Raw genomic sequence first — 8,355 nt, 5'->3', positions numbered from 1 at the left:
AGTGAACTTTGTATAATCACAAATTGCTTCTATGTAGATTTCCAAGACAAGGTGTGACTTAGCAATCATACAGAGTGACAATAGCCCTCACTTCTGGGATTAAAGAAATTTTGGTGAGTGATATAAATGTGTTAGCCCAGAGAGATCATACCTGGCAGCTCCCAATCAAGTTTTCTGTCTCTTTCTGCACAGACAGCAGCTATGTATGATTCTTGCATCCTTATTTGCTTTTGCAAGCATCTAATTTTAGCTTCATATTTACTGTGATCAGTTCTCACTGGAATTTCCCTTGCTCTATGGTGAATCACTGCATTGTAGAGGGATTAATGTGTACAATGCCCCTTTACTTTCCTTCTACATTTTTGTTTCTCAATTTTTTAATTTCCTCGTTCTATATAATTCCAGTTATAATGGCTTACTCCATTTTTTATGTGCTATGTCATTCTCCACTTCTAAACACAAAGTTGCTTGAAGTTTCTTAATAGTGCCTTTTAAAGCACTTGAAAATCAAACCAGCCAATTTTCTTTCATTACATTAGATCAATCAGCACAAACCATTTTTGCTGCTTACTGTAATGGTCTCACTAATACAGGACCTTTATCCTTAAGTTTCACTTAATATTCTCTACAGTAAATATCTCTATCACTCGTTGTCTTGTGGGCTGAAGTGGCACATCCTTCCACCCATGGGGATACATATACAGCCCATGCTGTCATCTTCAGCACACCTTGGGATTCCTTGTGGCCTTTCATGGACTCCTTTCTAGGGTTTTGATGATCTTCCTTGGACCTTTCCCCCTAAACTTTCCATTTCTCTGCGAGGTTCCTGTGTAACATTTTTCAAAATGGTATTAGAAGAGATTTATAAATTGTCTTGGAAGTATCTGGACGATGTTCAGTATAATATCAGAAAGCATTGTCCCTGCTAATTGTACTGACTTGGTGGCTAACACACATGGAGTTGGACATGTAATCAGGAAAGACCACTACAAGATTTACAAACTTAGGACCAGATTTCTTGTGGCAGAATAATGTCTGGGGACATCCTCATGATAAGCTAAAGCTCATGAGGCCACTGTCAATAGCAGAGAAGTTTCTGCTGATTAAATGCATCAATGTAGATGTTTCAAAATGCTGCTGCATGCAGCCTTTGAGGTAAAGCATCTTGTTGGTCTAGGAATCTGGAGGAAGACAGAGGGAGAAAAGAAAGCTTAAGAAAAGTAATTTACTGCCATCAATACCTCAGGAATGCATGTGTTGCACTTGTAATCATAACTATTTGCACTGCTGGAACTCACAGTCCATTATGAAAACAGCTATGTTAAGATAAGCAGGCTTATCAAGTCCAGCCATCAGAGGGCTGAGAGTGTGGCAAGAATAGGCTGCACTTCACAACATGGGGAACCGTGTCCTGAAATGGAGCAGTTATAGATGGGGTGGGTTGTGACTCCCCATTGCAACTGTGTCCAAAGAGGTACAGGGATACAGGGTTTCCATGCAAGACCTTCCATACTAGGTGATAGAGACAGTACAGTCTGAGCATCCTATGCAATAGCTGTGTCTGCATCACATAGGAGGTTCTCATAGCCTTTCTCAAAGCAGGAACTACCTGCACCGCCACCTAATTACCCTGAAGCGTGTGAGACACTCAACTTTAGGCAACGCCTCTCAGGACTGGAAAGGACTGAGGTGTTTGTATGTGCAGGGGAAACAGGCTGTCTTAAACCAATTTGATAGTGGCCTGGACTTACCAAGAGCTTTACCCACACCCAGGAAGTATTTAGATTATTTAATATCCAGGTAATTAATGTGTCCCAGTGAAAAATTACTTAATCTTTCCTCAGTGAAGGCAAAGCATTTCAATTTGTTGTAAGTCAGTTTCTTTCTGGTTTTTCTTCCTTATCTTGTCTCATAGGAGAACAAAAGTGACCTGCTTTTATGGTGGAGTAGTTCATACTTAGTACTTTACTTAGGAAGGAGGAAGAGATGCAGCCTGGAGACAAGGAGAAATGTGAGTATAAGTCCCCAGAGTCACTATTTCTTTGAGACAGGATATTGATGTCTTGAAACCAATACTTTTGTGGGATAATTGTTCAAAGGCAAATTTTGACTTCTCCAGTCAAGGCAAATCTCTTGTAGATCTTAACATTGAAAGTGTTTGGACTGTACTACTCTTTATTACCACAGAACCTAGTCATAAATCTTCACCTGATGCTTCTATGTCCACATTATCTGTTACTGTGTAGTCCTCCTTTTTTTCTTTAAGAAAAATATTATCTGAAAACACAGGGACAAATGAGAACTAATTAAGGACAAGACCCAGTCATCCAACGAACATACGTGCAACATAAATTCCTGCAGAGTTTGGGCCTTCCCTGAAACTTTGTGAGCACCAGAGACTTGGCAGGGGCAAAGTTTGAATTTGTGGGGTTTTCTTAACTTTTAGAGAAAATATAGTACCTATATGTAAAAGCTGATTACCCATTTATCACTTTCAGGTATCCATATCACAAACACACTCCTTTCTTGCCTGCAGCTTATAAACATTGGTAGGTAAAATGGAATGGGTGCTCTTTCTGTTTGCTGTGGCAGTGGCACAAGGTCGTGTGCCGTGACCTAAAGCCAGCTGGCTTGCTGGATTTGGATTGTATTTCCAAACCGACACTAGTGCATTACTTTTACTTTCCAACAAAGGTACACTAAACCAGGGTACAGCTGAAGCTGTGAATTTACATTCAGTTTTGAAGGGATATTTCAGCATGTGGGCCTTATTCTAAAGGGCAGCAACTATAAAGCCCAGGGATTGCTGGATTGAGTTTTTCCAATTTTCTTCTAAACAGCTTTAGTTAAGGAATTGCCAAACTGAGCCACTCCGCTAGCTCTTGTCCAATTCTGTGGACAAACACCTGCAGGCTTGTGACTAAGATAACTTTTCAACAGTAGTTTGTATTGGAAAATCCTAAGATTTGGATGAAGCCTGCTAACTTCTTCCTCTTAGTTCCCTTCATGCCTGTAGTATCTGTACTGCTCTATAGCTGCACACTGGGATGTAGAAGAACTACTAACATCAAAACCAAAACTAGAAGTAATTCAACTGTCTCAGTGGAAAAAAATGAAAGTAATTCGTCTGGAGATCTGTAATTGCACATCTAAAAGGTCTTCTGAAGTGGCCACAAATGTGCACAGGAAGAGAACTTGCCTGCTGTTGTCAGGCACTCACTGTGGGTAAGAGGGGAAGTGAAGCCCCTGAGTCTTGTATCCCTTCTTCCACATGGGTTGAGTAAGGACTGCAACTCTTTTAATAGAGCCACAGTAATGTACTGCCTCTTAACCCAGCCACCTGCTATCACAAACCTTGTGACAACTAGAGACTGAGGTCACTACTTTATTGATGAGTTTTTTGGAGATCAGTAAAGGAAAGCCAGGTTTTTGGGAAGACAGAGAAAAGACAAGGACTGTTTACATAATCCATGTTTCTTATGAAAACAAGGATCAAAATGAGAAGACTACAGCTTAATGTAAGATGTGCAATTTCATTCTATCCAGCATTCCCATAAAGGAGGAAATCTGAATCATGGCTTTGTGGCATACACAGTAATCATCCACTGATTAACCATCTCCTCCCAGGGTTAATGAGTCAGCCAAATCATACACACACTATGAAAAATACAGATAAAATTTAGAAGTGTTATCACTTTCCTCCAGAAAAAGGCAGTGCTGATTAACAAATCTTAGTCTGCTGAGGTCCCTGATCATGGACAGGAACATCTTTATCCCTTCTGTGAACTCTGTTGTTCACCAGTGACTAATGTTTTGTATGTTTTAAGAGGTGCAGAACCAGGAGTATAGCATGCTTACTCTGAAAGTCAGGCATCTGGTTTTGGTTTCTTAAATCAATAACATTAGTCCCTTTTGGATTTTTTTTTTTTTTTTCATGAGAAGCAAAATTAAGTTGGCAACCTACTTTCCATTCCTAAACCCCATTTTAAGTTCCCAAAAGTTTTTGGCTTGAATGAAATAGTGCCATGTTTTTCTGATAACAAAGAAGATTTCTTAGACCACTTGAAAAAAACTGCAAGCAGTTCTAAGTACCAACGTCGGTGCTGACCTGCTTTGAATTCCTAGATTTTTCCCTAACATTTTTTTGTATTTTTCATACCTTAAACCCTAGCTTATTAGCACCATTTTGATCTGTTTCAGGAGTTAGTCCTCACTATTATACTGACTGAAAAACAGGCTGACAGTAAAGGACTTTAGAGGAGGTAAGCAGTTAGCAGGGCTAAAACCAGCACCCAGGTAAAAGCAAATTCAGCCACCAGTATCAACCTGAACAGGTTTTTGAATACACAGTTTTGTACTTCAATCTGTGTTTAAGATATTTAAATTAAATTTATATTCTATGTAAAGAGTCAAATCTTCACATTTACCTCCAATCTAACTTAAGTGGACAGCCTGCTAACTGGACTAAGGACAGTGTTGGGACCATCCAAGCACAGGACTACAGCTTTTCTACCCTCCTGTGTAGAGATAGACCCCCCAGCAGATTCCTACAGGAGAACCTTTCACTTTAGTGGGGTGTGGGCGAGGGTGGGAACAGTCCCACTGTGGAGCCCAGATCACTGGCAAAGAGAATACTGTTGAATGCTGCAGGTCAGAGTGAAATCACTAAAAATAAATCTCTAATGGTTAATCTATACCCATTTATTCAAAGATTTAGCTTGGCACACCTAACACTGGGTAATTCAAAGATTTGTTGCATACTACAATATACAGTTCCCATATAGCTTTTCTCTTTCCAGATTTCAGTGTCATTATAGCATTTGCATACTGCGTAGCCATCCAGCAGTTCACTAAAACAGCCTGTTGGACCAGTAATACCGGCTCAATTACCATATTATCTGAAATATATTTAATACTCAATTATAGTTAAAAATCATAGCCACAAAAAAAATTCTGCAAGAGTGAAGAGACCTACCCTTGAGCAAATGGCACTGAAAGTAATTCTTCCTTATTAGCCCCGTACCTAACATCAGCAGGACACTGAAAATCCTGAATACAGAACAGTGCATAATTCTTCTTTGAGGAGAAGAAATTCTCTTACTAAGATTTTCAGTACATCCTGCTTTGGTAGCATATGTAGCCTTCAAGTGGTACAGCATGCAGGAGTTACTGTACCCTGAAAATAGGAGCTGTGAAGAAACAGCACTGCAGGGAACAGCAGAGAAAGACAGAAGTTACTTCAGTTTGACTCCTTTTAATTCCTTTGGGTCCCTGGGCTGTAACTCGCACTCTGTGTAGGAAGAAAACACACGTTTGCCATCTTTTTCTGACTGTCTTTCCCTCAATAAAAATCTACTTTTCAGCCCGACTTACAGCCTTCTTAGAGATGTGAATAAGTCCATTTCCACTGTAGGTTTCCAGAGGTACTCCCTTGTCCGTGGTCGGAGGACAGCCTCTCAAGCTGCCCTTCCCTGTCTGGGACAGGTCCCAGCGCAGAGCTGGGACATCACAGCTCTTCCCCACCGTCTCCTCCTCCCACTCACCCCTTAAGCCACCAGTAGCTACTGCCCCCCAGTATGTAATCCCCACTAACAACACAACTCCATCTATGCCATATTTCCAAGTGCATGGGGGAGGATCTGCTGACTGCAGAATTATTTCAGTGGCATAAGACTGCCACAGGCTTTTGCAGCCCTGAGTTGGAGGGCAGGGAAGGTGCTGTCCCACCTTTCTCTCTTCCCTCCTCTCACTTTAGCAAGAAGCAAACTGCAAACAGGATAATCCAAGTTGTCAGTCTCCCACAAAGCAGTGACAATGATTAGTAGTGTGCTCATGCCAAAACATTTGTGGCTTAGCTTACTGCTGTTCAGATTTTTAAAAGAAAATTGAGAAATTATTTTGCATGATGAGAAATGCATGAAAGACTCATGGTGATGGGGTATCTCTATGGTGATCGGTGCAGCATTATACTAAGACTATAGTGATAAGAGGTGTTAATGGCAAGGTCCTGGCTTCTGAAGCAGCCAGATCTTTAAGAAAGCAGAGGACATTTTAAAATGAGAAAGAAAAAGTTTCAAACAGATAACAAAACAAATGTACAGACAGAAAGACTGTCCCAGATATGGAGAAATATGAAACTGAAGTATGAAGGCTCTTGGCTTCCCAAGTACAGCTCTGTGACTGCAAGACTGCTTTTTCAGTATTTTTAGTGCAACAGGCAGAAAACAGGCAGAAACAATGGGCACAATTGTGCAGTTGGATACCAGAAGAATACAAAGGCTGTATTTTCAGCTTCTAATTAGGAAAACATCACAAATAATTTTTTTCAGCATGCACATTGAGGTTTTCTTGCTAAGGAAGCCAAGGCAAATCATGGGACACAAGTCTCAGACCCACGAAACAATAATTTCAAACTCCTCGTCTAGATATAAGCCACACATTACTTCTTGGAAGAGCTGTTTGTAAAGGGAAACACATTATTCCTTAGCTATGTGCTGATTTCCTATGAAGAACCATGATGTTCTGAGCAGGCCAAGCAGATAGGATTTGCCTTTTGTGACAAACTGAAGCATATACCCATGTTAGCTATCGACTCTGTACCTTTCCTTGCTGTTTTTTTTCTGAAGTAACACCTTCATAAACATCTTGTGCTGCTTTTCTCCCTGAAGTACACTGTTAGCTCTTTCTACCTGCTTGTTCCCGGTGCTGCTGCTCCAGTGTCTGCCATCAATGTTTCTTAGAACTCTACAGTAGCCAGGGCATAATTTAGGTTTACTTATAGGAGCCCCAGACTCCCTTTCATCATGTAATGCTTTCTTAAAGCTTTATACCTGGATGAATTCCTGGGTGTAACATGACACATTGAAAGTCTCTTTTTAAAAACACAGCTAACTTCTGAAATTAGGATAAAATCAGGGATCATAGTTTGATGAAAAACAGGCAAAAGAAAGATATTTGGTGGCCTGAGACCAGGGTAGGTGTGACCAGTACTACAGCTTTAGGGCAAAGAAGTCTCAGAACAAGTTATCTCATCTTGCCCTGAGTGTGTCCTCCAATGCAAGGTCTTGTTCAGTAGAGCTGGGAGATCCCCGAGCTCCTCTGGGTCTCTCTTCCTGTGTCAAGCACCCTCTTGGGGAAGAAGGGACTTCTTTGGTCTCGAGCGAGTGTCTTGGTGCTGTCCCTCTGCACCTCTGGGAAGAATCTGGCTCTCTCCTGTTTCCCTTCAATTACTGCACTTATTCATTTTGGTTTTCATTACTGGCAGATGCTGCTTTGTGAGACAGTGATCCAATCTTGCATAATGAAATTAATGCTGTTCCACTGCCTGTCTGCACAGGACAGAGCGTTTTCTTGTTTGAGAGAACACAATTGAAAGGCTGCCTAACACTGCCACCTTGGGACATGTGCACAAACCATAATAATTCTTAAACACTGCTAAAAATGTCTTAATTCAAATTTTTAAAGTACCTTTCAGAGACTTATTTCTGTACAATAGTCTAAAAGTGTCACCGTGTGACTCAGGTCCCACAACAACACTCTCGATCCCCTCCCCCTCCCACCCAGGTAGGGAAGGAGAGAGAGAAAAAGAGAGAGACTTGGATGGATTGAAAACTAAACTACACAGCTTTAATTAAAGCTAATGCTATAAGAAAATATATACAATTATATACAAACATGTTCAGATATGTGCAAAAGCGTCTTGCCTCCCCCCACCCCCAGCAACTCCCACAGCATCTCCTGAGCTGGAACAGTCCTGAGAAATCCCGGAGCTGCTGGAGAAAGCAGAGAGTGATGAGGGTCAGGAGAGCTCGAGCCTGGGGGTCGATGGTGATGGATGGACGGAGTCCTCCCTGGACACCGGCCATGGACAGAGGAGAAGGGAAGGAGAAGCAGGAAGGCAGTTGTCTTCTGTGCTCTCTGACCTTCCTCTGAGCTTACGTAGATCTATGGAATGGAATATCTCTGGCCAGTTGTGCTGTCTGTCTAACTCAGCCTCCTATGGGGGGTCACAGATCTCCCAGCAGTGTCTGAGCCAGCAGAGTGAAGGTGTGAGCTTGAAGACCCAGCAGTTACAAAAACATTCCAGCTGTTACAGTCTTAGTTGGAACACTGCTACTAGTTAAATCTTACTGAAGGGGGAAAAAAAAAAAACAGTGAAAGGAAAATTGGCTTCATCTTGGCTCAAACCAGGACAAAAAGATATCAATTTCTATTCAAGAGAACTATTTTCAGGCCTAAGGAATTTATATAAAGCTGTCATTAAAACCTCTCTCTTAGAACCACAGATTAAATTTTAGACATTAAAATATGTAGAAATTATTTTAGATTCTGTCAGTAGACTATGGGATTTGGAGT

The sequence above is a fragment of the Chaetura pelagica genome, unplaced genomic scaffold (assembly GCF_000747805.2).
Source record: "Chaetura pelagica isolate M959 unplaced genomic scaffold, ChaPel_1.0 scaffold241, whole genome shotgun sequence".
Lineage (NCBI taxonomy): Eukaryota > Metazoa > Chordata > Aves > Apodiformes > Apodidae > Chaetura > Chaetura pelagica.
The sequence above is the reverse complement of the archived record's forward strand: the minus strand, read 5'-3'. Positions refer to the sequence as shown.